This window comes from Anser anser (genome assembly GCF_964211835.1).
Source record: "Anser anser genome assembly, chromosome: 1".
In the NCBI taxonomy this organism is placed as follows: domain Eukaryota; kingdom Metazoa; phylum Chordata; class Aves; order Anseriformes; family Anatidae; genus Anser; species Anser anser.
Genome location: NC_139720.1, coordinates 94,859,555 through 94,880,241, shown reverse-complemented (window position 1 = coordinate 94,880,241; position 20,687 = coordinate 94,859,555). Strand labels below are relative to the sequence as shown.

Below are 20,687 nucleotides of genomic sequence, written 5' to 3'. Positions count from 1 at the left end.
CAAATCTACATTATTTGGACAAATAATTAAAACAGGACAGTCTGTAACACAAGCCAGATATGTTTACTAAAACATGTTCTTTTCAAACTTTTAGCTTCACTACTGCTTACAAAGCTTTCACATTTAGTAAATTATAGACCCCTAAGCTTTTATTTTAGTCTGACTTCACTTTCAAGGAATTCTTCAATTAACTTTACGTTGCTTTAAGCTCTTCATCCAATGAGAAAACAATCTGTGGTTTCTTACTTCTTCCAGTGCCAATGGCTGCCCTCCATGTTTGACTTGCAGACTTACTGTCTTTTTAGAGCCAGGTTCTGTTTGTCTAAAACCAGCTAGTTGTCATAGCATTTTGACAAGTCTTCTGTAAAAGGAGAACAAAACTTTGTGGTGGGTAAACTGCTAAGAATAATGAAGGTTGTTCTTGCAAGCTCAACAGGCGAGTGCCAAATTTAAGGAACATGCAGCAATAAGCCCAAAGCTGAAAGCCCTGACTACCTAAGTTGCCCTTCTTTCCCACCCCAAGCTTTTAATTCTCCGATTTTTGCTTTTCTCCTCTCAGTAGTTTTCTAAAAGTTGTGCTTCTTCTCAAGCCTAAAAGCTATGACATGCTCAAACATTTAAGGCTTAAAAGCCCCCAGTGCTATCAGACATGCTAATCTGAAGATGGTCAGGATCCTCTGGAACTGCTAGAAATACCATGGAGACTTTAACTATCATTTACTGTGTAGATAATGTTAAATTGAGAGCCAAAGAGTTTAACAAAAAGCATGAGCTGAACAAAAGGATGGGATTCTTTGCTAAAGTGTACATTTTTCCTCCTAGAGCTTAAGAGGTTTTTACATAACTTTTTAGTCTTGCATTAAAGAACAGGAGAGAGAGTAAATAGCTCTCCTTTCCTTTCCCTTCTGACACTTGAGATGGTAAGCAGACCAACATATGAAGGATTAAAAGAATTATTAACACAATGCCAGAAGAGCAAAATGTTTGACAATCAACAAAATAGGGCTTTACATAACAAGAGGTGTGTCTGTTGGTTCAGTATTATTCCATCCAAATAATTGTCTTCTGTATAATGTTAACCAGGCACAGACATGGAGAGGGCATCATTCACTTCTTATGCAGATTTTAGATAAAATAATCCGTAAGATTTTAAACTATTTAAAGCATATTAAATATCATGTGCACTGCAAAGCATTGTTTTTCAAAACACTGCAAATGCACCTCCCTTGACCACAGCCACCGTGATCAGCACATAATTAAGCAGGAATGCATCTTTCAGACATCCATTTGAATTCTTTGTGACAATAAAAATGCTTGTAAATTAAGAATGATTTTTTTAAAAAAAACTTAAGACTGTCTTAGTGGATGGAAATATTGTGACTGACCTCTTAAGTGTGAGCATTTGGAGCCACAGCCATTTGAATTCCCCTACATTCTCAGTGTGCAGCAACAGATTTCTTGAGAAAAAAATCCCTGTAACAACTATTTGGACATACTTCTGAAAGCAGCAGTGAGAATTAAAAAAACAGCCTTCCCAAAGAAGTATCTATTTTTGCAATGTGTGCTTTTAAAGCACAATGCTTACGGAATTAAATACTTCAGTTCTCTTGTGTAAACTTGTACAGATTGTTTGCTATTGATCTTTTGAGTCATATTTTGGCAGTAAACTTGTATCTTTCTAGAAAATATAAGTACTACAGACCAAGTGATGTAATCTACATCTATATTTAACTCTTTTTTACTTTTTTTTGTTTTATTTTTAAAGAATAAAACTCTGAAAAGAATAGGAAAATCAAAGACATTGAAAACAAAACAAAAAAGCAGAATACTCGCAGTTAAATTTTTATTTCAAAACAAATAATATGGACTTCATACTTCAATTTTATTCCCAGATTATGAGCCTTGTGATAATGAAAATCTTCAGAAGAAATAGTTTGTAGGAACACAGATCTTTTAAGTCACAGGACAGAACTCAGATGAAAGAAAGCAATGTTGCTACCTGTCCACAAGACGCAGGACTATAGATTTCTTTCCTTTTCAACTGAATGACGTAACAGCTCTATTAAACCAGGGCAAAAACTCCTCTCAAGGTAGTGAGACCTACAGTTTCTTCAGACCTGATTCTACTCTCCTCCCTGCTCCCAAGCTACTGTCTATTCAAAAATAAATAAAAAGAGGTAGAGGAAGGGAAGAAAATTGCACTGCAGCAAGACCATCCACTTGGCCTAGGCTTGCGCTATGCATGCCGTATACATACGTGTAATGCACAGTGATGCAAAATTCCCTCTCTACATTTTTATGGCCCAAAGCAGGTGCCACAATGTCAGTGTTTCTGCTCCTTTGCAGAGTACATAACGCCACATGGCATTTTCGACAGGAGCAGGAAGAGCCTATGGATGAGTGTAGCTGACAGAGGAAAATGTGGAATGTTCTTAATTGGTACTTAAAGCTTTGCTCTGACTCAAAACCTCAAATGTGATAAACCTTTAACCAGCAGAAGAGATTGACAGGAAAGGAAAAGACTGAGTGAGTCAAAGGATAAGAGCAAACGAACAAGAGCACAAGAGCATGTGTGCAGGAGATGGAATATATGCATTTCCCTCCTTCCACCTAAGCTGACAACCACTATCTAAGGGCTCAAATCTCTTCAAAGTCTGGTTACCCTTAAAAGAAGAACATGGTCAGGCCAATGGGTAGAGAACACCTGGCAGGATTATACCCTTTAACTCTCAAGTCAATTTTTAACTTACTTTGCTGAAGCAGGGACTCACTGATGTGGATGGCGATGAGAAAGCATATTTAAGCTTTGAGAAAATCAAAATTCACACAACTTGCATTGACTTTATTAGTGGCTGAAACCCATGTAAAATCTGTGTGAATAATAAGCGAGAGACATTGGCCTCACTTTATAGGAAGGATCAGACTTAGATGAATGTAGAGAGCTCTTCTCTCTTTTAATTGTGACAATACAGACGCCAGAAAACTTGGAAGATTAGGAGACCTTATTTCCCAGTATGAATTACACAAATTCTTGTTTTAGTTTTGGTCTTCTAAAAACACACTAAACCCAAAGGAATTTATGCATACAGCAGCCCAGAGCCTGCCTTTAGATGCTGTCCAAATGACACACAGTTTTGACCAAGGAGATAGCAATACCTCTGTTTCCATTAATTCTCTATTAAGAATCACAGGGTTCAAAACGTTCATTTCCAGCATTACCTCATGCCTGGGCCTCTCACTGATTAATTAAAACTGTATACGTAGAGGAAAAAGAACAAAAAACCAGAACTGCAATACTGTGAACCAACAGTGTCCCTGATAAAAGAAATGGACTGCTGTTCTCAGTGTACTTCCATAGGTTGATTGTGAATTGTGACCAGACAAAATCTCCTTTTTCAAGCTTCCAGCAACTGGCAAACATGTCTAATGCACAGGAAGTCATATTTATAGTTGCATAACTCTCCACAATATACCGATTCTCTTGTAATCAGAAGTTGTCTCTAGGCCTGCTAAATGAAAGATCTTTTTCCTTAGAATTGCAGCTTTTTAACAGGAAGCTTCTAAATCTACAGTTAGTAGTGGCTGTGGAGAGAACAGCCCAACACAGTACAGCCCCTGTAGCAGTACTAGACAGTAAAGACATATCATACCGTGTTTTAAAAAAACAATTCTGAAGTCCTGGTATTGCAACTTGTGTTAATTACTCTGTTGAATCATGATATAAGTTACAGTATGCGTTTAACTTATCTAATTGATATGTTTCTTTTGTTATCTAGCTTTACATTCTTTTGGGGTTTAGATAAAGAAATTACTACTACATAAGCTTCGGTAGAAACTTGGGCAGGGCCTTTGAGAATGCAGACATTCAATAGAAATCTAAAGCTCTGCTTCGCTAAAGGAAAACATATTTCCAACTTCTTCAAAGTACTGCAGGTGACAGTAACTTCTTTGTGTGTTTGTACTGTCACATGGTATGTAGGAAATTGTTAAGTAAAAACATAAGCACATATTTGAAACTTTTAAATTCTCTTCCAGCAACCATGTCAGAGTATTTAAAGGGGCAGGGAAAGCATGTGGCCAAAGATTTTTTTTTTCTTCTCCCACTTTAAAACAGACAAAAATAATACCATTATTAAAGGATAATAGAAAAAGAGATTAATACTTTACCAAAGAGGAGTTTCTTTGAAAGCAAAAATCACTGCAAAAGTTGTTCTTACCTAGAATTAAAAAGAGAGAGAGAGAGAGAGAGAGAGAGAGAGAAAAAAAGAGATTAAGAATCATCACTTAGAATTACTGCACCTTTACAACATGAAGAATTCCAGAACAATATTCTACAGACATCATGACAGCCGTGGAACAAATCTAAAGAAAACAAGCTACACTAGAACAGGAAATTGCAATTTCTTTGAAACAATAATTAACCTTAAGAAGGAAACCACTACTAATATAAACAAACAAGTAATAAAGGAAACCGTTTTACCACAGAGAAACCTATCTTAAAGCAGTGGAACAAGGGAATAGAAAAGGATTTTGCCTAAAGAGATGCATTTCTAAAAAGAATCTGAGCAATTCTGCAGTAAGAATCATGCAACCAAACCATCAAATAAGTCATTTTCAAAGTTTCAAAAAGGAGGCTGGACCACCAGAAATTCAGTAGCTTTTAAACAGAGGACTTAAATCTAAAGTGATCCTAATCTTACAGAAATCTAAAGTGAACCTAATCTCATACTGCTGGCACTTACACATCCTTGGGAGGAGTCCGAACAATCTCTGGTCCTCCTTAACAGGTTGAATTGCTTTAATAATCTTAGCTTTTAATGCCCAATATTTATCATTTTAAATAACTAAACATCTTGGTGATAATTTCATCATCTTAAAAAATGGGAATCAGAGATGGGAAAATATGAAAAATCAGAAACTTGATTTTTTTTTTCCCTATCAGAACAAGACAATTTCAATTTTTTTTTTCATGAGAAACAGAAGCAAAATTGAAAGCAGCTCTCATTTTTAGGGTTTGTAATCATTACTTACTACATAGAAACTCATTCTCAAACCTGGAGTATTCATTTTTGCTTTCTTTTATTGCCTGTGGTTCTTAAATAGTTGCAAGTAAGCAGTAGTCTTCCTGTATTTACTGATAATCCAGTGGGAGAAAAGTTCATAGGGGTATAAGAAAGCTGTGACTAAAATAAATACTAAAAACAGAAACAATTTTTATTTCAGATGTTATTAAGTCAACTATCTGCAAGTAACAGCATTTCAGACACTGTCCTTATTTGTTCTTGTTTATTACACTGGTCCCTCTAGTATTTGGCAACAATAACGTACACAGAAAAGCTAGCAACACAACAAAATTTTAGCAAAGGCAACCATAATTTGATTAAAAAAAAACCAACAAAACAAAAAAAAAACAAACAAGGCACAATACAGTGAGCAGCTCTGTGAGCAGTGGAACTAACATGGTTTGGTTTCCTGCGAACTTGTGTCCTATGGGGACTCAAAAAAGCTCAGCAGGCTCACAAGTTCACGATGCAGATTTCTGTACCGTGGAGCACTAAGATGTCTCTCTTCTACCTAGAAAGCCATTGCCATGAAATTCATTAACACTTATTATCATCAAAATCTCTATTTCTTAACTGGTCCAGAAGTCACTAGGGATGACTGGCATATAGACAGATAGATAAAAGCATTTCTTCCCTCAAAGAACAAGTTAATAAGAGAAGTACCAGTCCCATTACTGAATCTTTTTATCAGATTTTACAAGGTGTTATTTAAATAAGAAAAAGTACTTCCCTGTTGTCTGAAGCATGTTAACACTGTCAGTAGTGTTAAGATTTGTGACTTCATGTCATCTTTCACACACATTTATGAGGATAACTGCAAGAGGAAAAATCTATATAAGATGCTAAAATAGACACATAGTCAGCAAATCCCAATATTTACCTACAAGGAGATTATGGTAAAGTAGGAAATGGAAAATATTTGTTATGGAGTTCTGAAACACAAATACACCCCCCTCTGCCACATCACCCTCACAAAGTGAGTTTTTCCTCTCTCTCCTAAAGGGATTTGGGAAATGGAAATTTCCAAAGCAAGACAAATGGCAGAAAATAACACGTACAAATTAAGAATGTCAGAGTTACACTCAGGAAGCCTACGAGATTATCTCTGGAAACACCTTCTAAATGGAAAAATGGCAGCAGCAGCTATCCTGAGAGATGAGGGAAAGTCAGGCGTATCTAAAAACAAGAAACCTCCGCCATTTCCCAGGAAGAAACTTAGAGGAAGAGTGAAAGATCTTCAGTCAGGAAGATCACAGGTGTTTAAATGATGTGCTTTTCTCACATTGTTAAACCAAAGAGCAACAATACATTTAGAAATCCTTTACATTACTCTGCAGCTAGCTATCTCCTATTTGAGTTCACCAAAGGCTCTGAGGGAACTGAGTAATAACCAAGAAAGCTCAAATATCCAGCAGCAACCCGCAAAGAGGTGTTTTAATGTACAGAAGGCCCACCAGCAAACCTGCAACAAAGGCTGAGGTTCTGGGAAAGACCTGGACCTGAAATTCAGAATTTCAAAAATTTTGAGAAATCCAAAGGCAGAGGCCATGCCTAGGCCCTCCTCAAAACCAAGATGGAACCAAAGGAAAGCCTCAGTGTACAGACCTCTGCACTACTCTTCCACCGAGTTATCAGCACAAACCATGTCTGTGTGGCACATGAGGCCTACATGGCGCACCCGCTGAGCATCATGCCTCCCCCCTGAGATCATCATTTTCGTCAGTTCTCTTGTTCTATTCCTTGTTCTTTTTTAGTCCTGAGACACCACATATGCTCTTGGTATGTTGTGATGAGAGATTTCTCAAATGATGAATGCATACCAAGAATGCGCAAAATCTGTACGCAGATTCAAAGAAGCGCTTTTATGAATTACCCCTCAAAGACAAGGTGCCAACATCCAGTTTAAGAAGCTTTCTGTAGGTGTCCTGTGGCCCCATTTATGACTCACAGAACTATCAAGGTTGGAAAAGAACTTCAGGATCATCAAGAACAACCATCAACCTGACCTACAGTGTCCCATTACTAAATCATGTCCCTTAGTGCCATGTCCACACGTTTCTTAAATACCTCCAGGGACAGGGACTCTCACACTTCCCTGGGGAGCCTGTTCCAATGTTTGAACCAAGGTAACTTACACATCAGAAAAGGTCACAGGAAGAAACCGACACAGAAGAAAAATAAAATACTAAATCCTCACTGCTTTGGAAATTTCACAGCACTTTTTCTGAATACGTAGGACTCTAATCTTGGCCGATTTATACATATTGATCTCTGGCAAAATTTAAGATAAAAATTACTGACGTACCAAAAAGACAACACAAAACATTTGAAGAAAGCTACCTAGTTGCACACAGAAATAAACCTCAGGCAATTTGGAAAAATATGCTACGATGGTGATGAGCACTGTTATCAGGCAAGCTGCCTGCATTTGGACAGGACACTAAAAAACACCGAACAAAGAAAAGCATGTGCGAAGTCACATAAATCCTTACGTAAATCTTGATTTAGGTAATCCAATAAATAAGACAATGAACTGTAGGTCCTGGCCTTTCAACTGACTTAGTTATTTTGGCTTGGGACACTTGTTACTAGGCTACCTGAGCCAGGGCCCTGGTGCTCACATCTGCTTCCTGCTTTTTGGGCCCTTCCGCAAACAGAACTTCCATTGACCTAGGGCTGGACGCAGCCCAGCAGCAGGACAGACATCTCTCCCTGCAGCTGGGCTGCAACTTCAAGGAGTGAAAAGCTCTACATTAACTGCAGGGCAAGCAATGTTCTGCCTTGTAAACTTGCAGGAGGAGTGAGGGTAAGCGTTTTACATAAGTTGTTTAAGGACAGTTGTTTCGTGTCCCCGCTGCCCCCAACACTTCTGCTTCATTCAGCATATTTCGATTTTGAAAAACAAACTTCTAAACCTCATTTGTTCCTTTTCTGTTTTAAAGAGCAAAAAGAAGAGGGGTTTAGATGAAAAGATACCAAACAGTTCTACAGCCAAGGCACTGGCTATCTAGCAAGAAAACAAAACCCAGACATACCATTTCACTGCTCAGGCTGAAATACAGATTCTAGATACACAGCTTACGTAAAGGCACGTGTCAAACAATATGCTTGATTTTTCCTTCAACACTGACTCATTGAATAAAATCTGTACTACTTTTACATGTAAACAGTTCTTTTAAAATCAGCAAAACAAAGTGCAGACAACTTTAAGCTCAGCATGAACGTTTGCCATCTCCATTCAGACATCTACGAAATCAATTCCATTAGCATGTACTACAATGTACACAAAGTGTGCTGCATGTTACTTTAGAGAACTGAGATTTTTTTTTTTTTACTTTTAGTTGTAAAATGTTTATGTTAAGAATTTACTCATCTGGTGCACCTTCTGCAACCAGATTATTAGATGAGTTTCTTTTCCTTTACGAGATGTTTGTGAAACGTATCAGTAAGGACATATAAAATTTTATCTCAGGCATCAATACAGCCTTTCTTAGAAATAGTTGAGAGCTATGCCTTATAGAAATAACTTTTTTTTTTTTTTTTGCTAATTGTTCACTTTCACCATTTTTCATCCCTCAAGTGAATGTTATTTCCAAGAAATGTCACTTATCTAAGTACCAAGGTTGTTTACATTCTACACAAATGTTATGCTCTCGGGCTTTCATTTTTGAAAATATCAAAAGTAAGGGGGATGATGCTCTGCTTGTAAAAACATTCTTTATTAACGGACTGAGTCTCATGACATTTTAGGTTTCCCACAAGACATTTTTCTGTCTATCATTTTAAAACTTTTTCCCACACATCATGTTCCTGATATAGGCTTTGGCAGGTTGAGAGATACGCGCTGGCTGGAAAAGGATAGCCTGTTTTCAGCATACTCTTCTACTGTTAAGCACTTCTTGCACAGGATAATTCAGACTGAGCAGTGCGTACAAAGAAAAGCAGACAGTTTTAGTTGAGCAAAGCTGAAGTCCTGAAGGATGCCAAAGACTTCATCACAGTTTTACAGAGAAAAAAAAGAGAAATTTTGAAAAATGATCAGCATTTCTTGCAAATTGTACATTGTCTTCATTCTGATCCTAAGAGAGACTTAGGAGCATGTGACAGCACACTCTCCACCAAATCAGTGGAAGACTAATGCAGACACTCTATAAGGAACACAGTTGAAGAAATCATGCACATTAGTAGAAATACTGAACTTCACATACAAAAGAGGTGTGATTCTTCCAGTTGCCTATCCTACAATAAGGGAATTTCAAAGACTTGGAAGTATATCAGAAAACATGCCCATGTTTCCTTGATCAGTAAGATCAGTTTCCCTACTACTCTGTTAAGGAATCGAGGGCTGGAACGAATGTGACCAGAACAGTTGTACCTGAAGTTAGAGGAAGTTTCCAAAGCTGGAGGCAGCAGCACAAACTTGACATCTGTATTTTTAAGTTTACATATGTGCATATACACAAGAAGACACAGGATGCTTTATTGACAGTAACTAACTCACGTTCCTGCTGCAGAGCTTACTAATGCCATAACACTATGACTGCTAAATCCATGAATGTGAAAAAAGACTTAGCACTGATAAAATCAGAATTCATCTAGGGACAGAGAAAGTTTCTAAAGCTGCCTGGACCACAGATATCTAATGGTGCTTTTCATTTAGCATTATGGTCAGCTATCTGTAAAAAGTGCATTTAATGTTTCATAAACCTAGAGTTTAAAACAAAAATGCTTCTAATCAGATCTGGCAGAAAAGGGAGAAATGCATACATAGAATGAGGTAAGTGTGATCTTGCCCAGCTGAAGAACAGGGAATGGCAGGGCTTCAGGCCATGACTCACACAGACACTAAACAGTAGAGAGCTAGAGATAATTCTCAGGTAAACTTTGCTTGAGCCACTACGTCATCCCCCTCTACCCTTCCTGCATTAATCATGTCATTAGCAACCTGATGCAAGCCGAGAAGAATGTCTGATTTACGGGGAGCAGAGCAATGTTAACAGAACAAACACATTGGTGGGTCAAAAAAGGAAAGACCAACCCAAATTTCATTTTAGCTCTAACCACACCCTAGAAGAGCAAGAAAATTAGGAAAAAGAAAATCCCAAAACAAAAATGTTATCTTCCCACAGCAAGATTGCGTACTTGGTTAAAAGTTCCTGATGAACCAGTTATTGAGAGTACAAATAGGAACAACATGCAAGAGCACACAAATAGAGAACCAGCCTGAACATGCTCCCAAACAAGGTAAAGAAAAAGAAAAAAAAACACAAGCTTTCTTTTGAAGTTTTCATCACAGTTACATAATTTCCACATTAGTCTAAATGTTTTTGAACATCCTTTAAGCATACAGTTATGAATCAATTTACAGTGAGTACAAAGTGTACTGCTAGGAAAGATTCATGTCCCGGTCAGGTATTATGGTTACTCCGCTAAAACAAGAAAGACAGGGAAACACGGGGGCAAGAAAAAAAGGAAAAGTTCCAGATGTTCTTTTTTAAATTATTACTCACTCTGGATTGATAGCAGCTACTTTAATAAACGTGACTATTGTTTTAAATACTGTACATGGCTATTTCAACTTAAACATCTCAAAAAGGTAATGGTCATTTGAAGGAAGGAACTGCAGATTATTTCCATTCACTCTGAAGCAAATGAAAAACTCTACAGGTTACTTTAAAAGTAGAATGAAATTATCCATAGGCTTCTCGAGAGCATCCACAACAAACATGTTTGATGAAGCCCATCTAAGCAACTGGAAAGCCCAGTGCTTATGGGGTTTTGTTCAGGTTCTCATGACTTCATCTGCTTCTAAGTCTTCCTAAGTAGGCTGCCTATTTTCTTAACATTTTTTTCCCAAAGAACGCTCCCTCCTCTCTCACCTTCCTCTCATTTTTAACTCAGCATCACACCTGTGAGTTGCTAATTTGATTTTAGCTTCATTACTTCAAACCACAGGGTTGCAGGTCTACTCTTCATCACAAAACAAAGGTCTGCAAAGAGAAATACAATCAGTAAATTAACTATTTTATCTCCTCCTTTTCTCCTTAGTCTTTGACTCACTACAGTGGCTGCATGGTAGCTACTGATACCTACACGTGTCACCTCAGTTCTGAAAAGTACTTTTGCTCTTGCTGATTATTCATGGCATCCCTTTCTCGATATTAAAAGTAATACATAAAATACTACTAACTTTATAGCTCAAATATTAAGACAATATATCAAAATGTTAGTGGAATATGAGATAACAGCAAGGAAAATACAACATCCTAACACTGATTTGGTAAGCTTCTCTGTTGCACCAAGACTGCAGGACTCAATCTCTCATTAAAACTGAAATCAAGATGTTTTGAAGGTTTTCTCAACGTACATAAATGGGCATGACTCTTTCCCAGCTGCTTGATTTAAAGTCAATATTAAGTTGAGAAAACCAAGCCGCTGTTTTGTCCCTGATAGCTGTTCAATGTCACATGCAGAAAGTCGCTAGTAATCTCAAATCTGAAATAGGCAGTCACCTCATTTATAACTATTCCCTTTCTCATCAGTTTTTGAAGGTCAGCTAAAGACTTTGTGGACAACAAACTGAAAAATCTCTCTGAAGAGTCCCTACGTAGATAAATAGGGTGTGCCAGAAACTCTAGGTTGGTAAGCGTCATGTTTGTGCATCATTCAGCAAAGGCATTAATGACAGTTTCACAAGACTGGGGGGTGAGGGGTGTCTGTTTCATTCTTTTTAAATTAAATCTGAAAGGAAAGAAAAGATTTAGAGATACAATGCCAACAGCTTAATGAGTATTCTATTGTGTATCAGTACTTCTATAGTGTATATAAGTACTCTGGGGAAAAACTGCCCTCTGATAAACCACAGATTTGATTTTCAGGTGCCCTGCAGAATATAAAACAGGATCACAATTTGTTAAGCCTAATCTAATGGTGTCTTTCAAAATAAACCTATTTCAGCCACATCTAGCAAATAGTCCTCTTCCCACCCTACATCCAAAGCCTTATCTTCAACAACAACAACAAAGTTCTTCCTAATAAAGTCTTCAACACTATCTTCCAAACCTGCCAATAATTTGCATTACATAGTACAGCTAAGAATTTTAAACTGACCTTTGTCCCCTTCAAGGAAGTCATCAGTCTGTTCCAAATGACCCATACACTGTGCAGAAAGCCAGAGCTCCCACAAATTCCCTCAAATGTGTAATTTATCTGTCCCAGATAGTGAGACCGCATGTGTCTCTAAGCACATACAAAAGGGTAAAATGAGCTTTCCACCCTCTTGTGTGTCCCACACCCGGTCCTTATAGGCCTTTCCCTGTTCCTTTCTCCATGGCACTGCTTCCTTCCACATTCACATCTCAACAAAACACAGTCTTAAAATTTTACTTGCAACTTGGAAGTAACATTTGCTTGCTTACATGATGTGCACTTATGGGCATACATGTGCATTTTGCCAGCTCAGGCTCTAGAAGGGCAAGGAGGAGGAAAAAGTGCAACCCATTTACGCTGGACATGCACTACCTACCAGACTCAGCATGGGAGTATTACAAATGCCACATCCAGGAGGCTGCACTTTCCCAAATGGAGCATACAGTAGGGCTTACTTAGTGATTGCATGCCCCGTGCACACAGTGTTTTCTGGTGGTGGGAATTAATTTTGATACCTTCTGCCAACTTAAAAATCTATCCCTAGTGAGGAAAAACAAAAACAAAGAAACAAAACAGACAATGGCTACAGAGACTCCAGGGGAATGTAATGACTATAACAAAAGGCAATAGCAGTGTTGTGACAAGGGTTTTTTAATGGGTCAACTAACAGGCCTGAAATGACTCAAATGCAGAATCAAATCCCAGCAGGATTGCCTTAAATTTCCTTCAGAAATTAGAGGTTTTCAAGCAGTTTGCATTCAAGAGACCAACAAATAGAAGGATCCATCTGCTCTCCTAGATCAGAAAGGTGCACTATCAAAGCAGGCCAGCATTGCTATCCTCTTTTAGCAGAAAAGGCTCAGAAGCATCAGGCTGCACCCTCTGAGTGAAGGCAGTGAGTTGGAGCAGAGCACAAACACCAGCTCCTACCAAAGTGCTACCGGCATAGTTCAAATGGTCTTCTTAGCAATTATAAAATTTAGGTAAGAACATACTGGTCAACAGAAGCTTGTATGAAAACTACCATTACTAAAAGAGCACACACGCAGTCTACAAACACGGAGAGAGGTGACAAAGCTGGAACAACTTAGGTATTTTATCCCATTCATTCAAGGGTTGGCACTTCTGAGCTTCTTAAATACAGCCTTGCTCCTTCAAAACACCACCCTACCTTTGCTACTACTAGGAAGCAGGACTTTCATATACTCTATATACTTCAGTATTTCAGCATTTTACTAATGTATATGTAGGTGACATTCCAAGTGTGCAGTAGACAGGAGAGTGTTGAGATTTTGACCATTTTGAGAATTTCCACATTCACACGCAACTTTATTTATTAAATCGATGCCTCCAACCCATCTATGCCAGGCCTTCTCTCAATTACCTGCCTTAATTATCTCAGCAATACAAAAGCTGAAACATGAACTGAATAAAAACCTTGTTCCAATGACTAAAAAAAAATCAATTAAAAAGTCCTACTCTTTTCAATAATGAATTCACAGATTTTCAGGCAGAGCTTTCTAAGAAGTCTTTTTATATGTTCCTTGTGCACCAAGGAGTCTTGAAGGAGACAGCCACGAGTTAGTTGTTTTTTTCAGATGACAAGGTCAGGTGTCAAACACTCTGTCTATTTGATAAGGAGACAAATGCCTATAGAAGTGTTTCAGCTGAATGCCTAAAGATGAAGGAAAAAAACCAAAATACACTGAGATCAAAAAGGGACAGTCAGGGACCTGGTGAGAATTATGAACTGAGCAGAAAAACTCACCACATCTTGGACAGGGTTGGGACATGGAACAGACCTCTCTGCAGATGTCAGAAAAGCACCAGGAAGCCAAAAATTAGACTTGTTGCAAACCAGTACTCAAAGAGTGACTCAAAATAGTAAAGAGCTATTTGGTTCTTAAATAAAACTTCATGACAATGTGTCAAGAGGTATTATATTATCATTGTATAACCTAAGCATCTGTGAAAGCTATGTAAAAAGTATCCTTTCTTCCTGCTTGGAGGGCAGAATTCTAGCAAGAAATCCCTGAGATGCTGCAATCATTTCCTTGGGGATTAAAGCATATTGGACAAGTCATTGCTCTTAGCAAGTGCCTTAGTTCACATCTAGTACTGTCTTAAACCACTTGCTCTGGCTAAAGACAAAAATGTACCATAAAATATCTAATGGTGCTATGATGACAAGCAGAAAGATTTCTTTCTTAACTCTTCTTTAAAGCAGAAGCATAGCATTTCTTTATATACATCTTGTTCTTAGTCAAAACTAACCCAATAGATTTCAAAGAAAAACAAACCAACCAACAAAGCCCCTAAAATAACACAATTAACTTTGTTGTTAAACGTAAACAAGTTAATTAAATGTTTTGTGATTAATCATTTTGAAAAGTCGAGAAGATAAGCTGACAGACTGACATCCTTTCCCACATACTACTTTGCTGGATGGCTTTGCAAGGTGCATATTCATACAGCACTTCACAGAAGCTTTCCTAATAGATTTATTTTAACCAACAGCTAGTAAAACAGGGTTCTGCATTGACTTTTTTTTTTAATCTCTCTTGTGCGACTTCATTGATGACTGTTCAGTAATTACAGGAAGTTAGCCATTTCGGAATTTAAAGCCTAAATTTCATGCTTCAAGTTACAAACTTAAATGATAAATGCCACTGCAGATGCAAAATCTAGCATTTGTAATGTTACAAAGCAAAAATATAAAAAATTTAAATACGAAAACAGGGCATTTATAATTTTAAAAATTCTAAAATACTTCTTTGTTAAGAGCTGTTATTATTACAACTGTCATGGTATTTGTTATCTTATTGCAATAGCTAATAGAAAAGGGATGAAATGGCATATTACCCAAAAGAGCATGAGGAAGAACACCATGATAGCACTGGAGATGATCTGACAACAACATGGGAGAGGAGACAGTTCATCACATCAGAAAGCAGAAAGAAATCAACATAGCCTTGTAGAATTTGAGAAATCTAAGAGTTCAAGAAAGAGTTATCCAGAATACATGAGCTAATGCAGACTAACTGGTGCCTTCTCCTTCTGCTCTGTTATTATCTATCAGTAATAGATGGTTTAATAGTAGAAATATATCATGTGGTTTTTACTCTTGGCAATAACTTCCAGAAACAGTGGGCAAATATAAAACAATCCATTTTGAAACTGCTTTGTCCTTATATTGAGTTGCTACCAGTAAATAACAAAAAATGCCTTCCTGTATCCAAGTAATCCCATTTTCCTTTCTTTTCTCTTCTGTTATGTCCTTGGATCACCATATAAAAATGAAGTTTATATTCATTCTATTCCTCAGCATCTGAGATGGCCAAATTCAATTTCACTCAGGTCTTCTTCTCAGGGGCCTGCCTTCATCTCCTCTTGTACCTTGCCTGAGTTACACAGTCACATCTCCATGACAAGGACAAACAGTTACTAGCATATAATTCAACATTAATACTGTGGCATTCTTTCCAATCCCATATCTATCTGGCTGTGGGCTACACTTTTCAAAGGGTGCCTTCAAGAGCAGTGACCTAGCTCCATGAACCAGTGAACCCCCAAATGTGAAATTCTGGCTGCTAGAACTTTACATAGAAAAATTGTTCTTTACCTGCAACAGTAAAGGAATATTTTTGAAACTATAGGAGAATACAGAATAAAGTACAGAAGAAAGAAATCTTTAAATGAAGCAAAATCAGAGTTTAAAGGTTGGACCAGATGATCTCAGGTCTTTTCCAACCGAAATGATTCTATGATAAAAATAGCGGTGCTTTGTTTTAATATTATTACAGACATGTGCTAGTCTTCCAAACAGTAAATTAGAAGAGCATATTGTCAGTCCATAACTTTGTCCGTATCCTTACCGGATCTAGTCTATTTACTTATGCTTGTTAAAAAATTTATAATGGACTTTTATATTTCATTGCAGATTCATACCACAAGAGAGACTATACTGGACACAACTAAGGAATTTTAGGGAAATATCCCTAACTATCAGCATAGAGCTCTGAACTGGTAGGATTTTTTTCTTTTTTTTGTTTCTTTGGCATGTTTTTAAGTGGGTGCTACTGATGGTTAAAAAATAGTTTCATTTCTCATATGTGAATTTTTAAATGAGATGAAAATAATGGGAACCTGTACACATAGGACACTTTTACAGGTAATTGGGTAGACTATTTGTCGGAAATGTTAAACCTTCTCGAAAACAAACCATTTCTAGTTTCTCAACTCCTACACACAGTGAGTGCCGTTCTATTTATCCAATTTCTTTTAAATGCTAAACGTTTAGAAGATAAGCATTTTCCTTGCAATGCAATGGAAAAAAAAATCTGAGAATTTTGTTCTGCTTACTAGGTAACTCCTTTTAAGTGAATTAAAAGTTTGTTAGATACCAATTCAGCCACTGAATCTAAAGTAAATGTGAAAACGTATTATAAATTGATTTATATTTCTCCTGGCCCCTTTCTCAAGCCAAAGCCACCCTCAAAACTGTAAGCAAAAATATTAAAAGTAACTGAATCCTCTTAATGTTTAAAAAAGTGGGTTCATCCAGGCAGTAACGTCATTACATTAAATATCTAGAGTGGTTAACTCATCTGCTTTTGCCATTTGTACACTAGAACAACAAGCAATTTTTTTTGGACAGAAATAATGTTTCTGTAAACACATTCTGGAATTTCACCATGCTATTTGAATTAATATGGATCTTACGGTAAGTGGCCCTTTGAGAGAGGACATTTCTGATGGCTTTGCATGAAACATACCTTCCTGAAACACTTCCTGTCTTGCACCCGTTTTTGGATATTATCACTGTTGTCTGACAAGAATGAAGTCAGCTAGGATTGTAGGGATACTTTACAGCAGCTGTTGGGCATTTCTTTGAAACTCCATAGCCTTTAACTCCTTCACTGCCTCACCAAAACAGACATCACAGTCTTACAGGAACACCGCAGGAACAACGACTTTTCAGGGTGCATACAATGCCTTCCACTGAGCAATCTCCAAGTGCTTAACTGAGGGAAATAAACGACTGAGCCTTTCGGGTGAGAAAAATGGGAAAGAACATGATGTAAAATGAAGTGATAGCACCTTTGCAGTGGCCATGCCCAAACCCATCTGAAGAGGTAAGATGGTATCATCTATGCAGCAGACAGACAGACATGGCATGGAAAACAGCACAGAGAGACAGACAGGCTTAAAATAGTAAGGTTTATCAGCATTCTCCCTCAGAGACCCACTTGGCTGGCTCTCAGCAAATAAAACTGTACAGTTGCTCTGCAGGACCAATAAAGCTGAACTAAACTTGTCTAAGTGGGAAAGTGTAATCTGAATTTGCGCAGAGCTTAGCTACAATGTGCCTCAACAAATTTCCACAGGCAAAACCCTCACAAAGCTTCCTGATATTTTAAAATGGGTCGTCTCAGGTCAGGAGGACCATCAGGAAGCATTTTAATTCACTCATGAAGCTGTGGTCCCACAATCACTAACATGAGCCTTGTGCATGAATGAGTCTTTCAGTAGCAAGAGTTTGATCTGCATCAAGCATGCCTGTATTTCCACTGAAAGAGCCAGAGTTATACTGGCTGTGGGAGGAGAGACAAAGCTCCTGTGATGCAAACTTATGCAATCTGGAATACAAGCTATACTTGTGTAAAAGTTAGCGTGTTAAAACCTCTTGAATTGAGCAAAAAGTTTCACTCTCAGGGTAAATTCCCACCACCTTAGTGCACTGAACTGCATGGTCACCGTTTCCCATTTGAGAAGCTTCAGGACCACACAAAGCATGCTGAAACATCAAACCAGGGCCTGGGAAAGTTTCTTCGTTGCTTTTTGATGCACGGTGGTGCTGGAAGTGCTGAGAGGGTGCTAGATGTGGAGGGGAGCAGGAGAAGCACCACACCTGAATCTCTCCACCTCAGGCACCAGAAGAGGCTGCAAGAGAACAGCACCTTGGAGTGTGGACAATGCTTTAAAAAGCCTCAGTTATGAAACTGATGAGAAACAAAGAGCACAATCATGCTGCACAGATGTTCAGATACCATGATTTCCACACCTTCTTACTTCCCTTCATCAGGATGCACTCATCCATGCTGCGTGCATCCTCCCTGTTTTTTTTTACAGTATGCCTAGTATACAACTTGTTTCAAGGATACTGTAAAGCTTTTGCAATCTAAACCATGATTTGGTTATAAGATTAGGGTTGGCAGAGTTTTAACAGAGCAGTGTTCCTCCTTAGGCTATGCACCAGTCATACTTTGGAGTGTTTTGGCAGCAAGCATCTCAGCTCATGTGTTATCATACTGTATCACTTCAGAGTGCACACTAGAGCTAACAAAGCATTTACAAATTCACCTTCGGGGAAAAATAAAAATAATTAAAAAAAGAAGAAGGAAAAAAAAATCACAAAACTGATCCTGTCTTGCAAAAACACTCAGTATGCCTTTGGCTGCTTCTGTCCCCACCTGAGCTAGGGCGTATACTCACGCAATGCATAATACATGTGCGTGCAGGTCTGTGGGGCAGCCCTCTGTGCTCCTTTCCAAATGGCAGCTTTTCAAAAAGCAGCTGCCACTCTGTGCCTTATTGCATACAATAACTCAGGGTAAAGGCTGACATAAGAAGTGAGCCAACACAGAAGAAATTAACTTGATTTTGCCTACAGTAAAACCAAGCAAAATACAAAGGTGAAAGAAAGCAATTTCCAACCACCTCACCTGGCTCAAGAATCAAATGACAGCCTCTTAACACTGTGCTATGATGTGCTGCAATAAATGTTATGCCACTCTAAACTAAAGAAATTGTTAATGCCAAACTGGCATCAACACCTCCAGTAGAAGAACTCCTCCTGGTCCCCTTCCTCCTTTTCTTACCAAAAAGTAGTTCTTTTAAAAAATCCTATGATTCTGTAGTTACTCTACAGTTATGGACATCCAATGGGAAAGGCCTGAAAGTCCAGCTTGGTGTCACAGAGCTCAGATAAAAGAATTTTGGGTTTCTTTCTCCAAAGCAATGAACAAAACCACCAGATGCGTGCAGTGTATATCAGGATACTATACTTAATGGCCTATGGGGCAATGGACAATTAGCAAGATGGCGAAGGCATATTTCATTTAAGCTGATAATTATTACATTGCAACATATTTATAGGAATGGTGTGTATTTTTGTTGGTTTTGGCTTTTTTTTAGATTCTAAAATACATTATTTTGTGCAGGGAAGAGGCAGACAGACTTGAATAAGGCAAAGCTGCTGATCCCAACAAAGGATTTGCAAATTACTTATTAGATACATTTTAGGTCAATATTGTTACATACAGGGAAAAAAAAAATCTGTCAAAAAACAGATAAGCTTTGTGGAAAGAAAAAAAAAAAGAAGGAACCCTGTATTCAGCCATTGCTGGCATCTGACCTCATTCAGTACCTCTGCCACAAGAAGGTGCACGAGTCGAGAAAGCTCAGCTAAGAACCAGGCAAAAAATACTGTCTCTAGGTAAATTGACAAAATTGTCCATTTTCAGACTTTTACACTCCGTTTTCCTTTAAGCTGAGGGTGATTTATTTTTGCAAATGAGATGATGAAGGAGTAAGACCTGCAGGCAAGCTTGAAGAGCCCACAAGTATCAGGACTCAGAGAGCACAAGATTCCAACAGCTCCTGTCCAGAAATTTTAAGTTGTCAGATGTCGCCTTCTTGCCCAGACCTCTGAACAGGTATTAAAAATTAATTTAGGAAGCAACTATTTCAGATACCTCATGCAAAGGTCAAAACCTTCCTGCCTTTCTCACTCCAGAAACCTAAAAACTTTTGAGAATTATACCTTTACTGGTAATTCTATCTGTGTTGTCTCAGCATAGGAATCTCCCCACAAAGCCAATACCTTGTGGTTTTTATTAGCGTACACCCCACTTTAGAGGGCAAACAAGACTTACTAAATCTTAGGAATCAAGAAAATACGTAATTTCCAAAAGCCCAAAATGAAAACACATATACTGTTGTTTACGTTTGTTTTTCTGTTACTCTCATTCCCTTTTTTTCCTCATAGCTATACTGATTAGAGAAAATACATATATATATGTATGAAGTGTGTATATATATATGTGTGTATATGAAATAAAGAAGACTAATTCAATAATAACAGACCAGAAACATTTTGGGTTTTGAAACAATTGCAAAGGCTACCGTACTCCTGCAGGCTCCAACAGCAGCTCAGATCAATTTTGTCTTTTGTTCTGTACTCACATTGGCACCTACCTGTTAAGATGCATACAACACATTCTTCAGGGACAAATTATCTTTGATGAAGTGGGGAAAAATTGTCCAATCTTACAAGCAGTTTAAATGATTAATTTTAGCTTTTACATAGCAATGAATCAGAGACTTCATCTTAATCTAACTTTAAGTGTCTGAAAAAAATCTGTGGGTTATAATGGGCCTTTTCATGGGGCTATTGTGAGGTTTATGAATAAG

The 20,687-nt window shown here is 37.8% G+C and overlaps 2 protein-coding genes across 3 annotated transcripts in view; one reads left to right on the top strand and one right to left on the bottom strand.

The window, feature by feature from the left end:
- CMSS1 (cms1 ribosomal small subunit homolog) overlaps positions 1 to 20,687 on the bottom strand; it is a 239,393-nt gene that overhangs the window by 112,208 nt on the left and 106,498 nt on the right. The window lies entirely within an intron of this gene.
- The window catches only part of FILIP1L (filamin A interacting protein 1 like), a 205,311-nt gene that overhangs the window by 79,880 nt on the left and 104,744 nt on the right, over positions 1 to 20,687 (top strand). Inside the window, exon 3 of the mRNA XM_083820329.1 lies at positions 16,153 to 16,238. The gene's annotated coding sequence lies outside the window, so the exon portion shown is untranslated. The remainder of the gene's footprint in view (positions 1 to 16,152; positions 16,239 to 20,687) is intronic.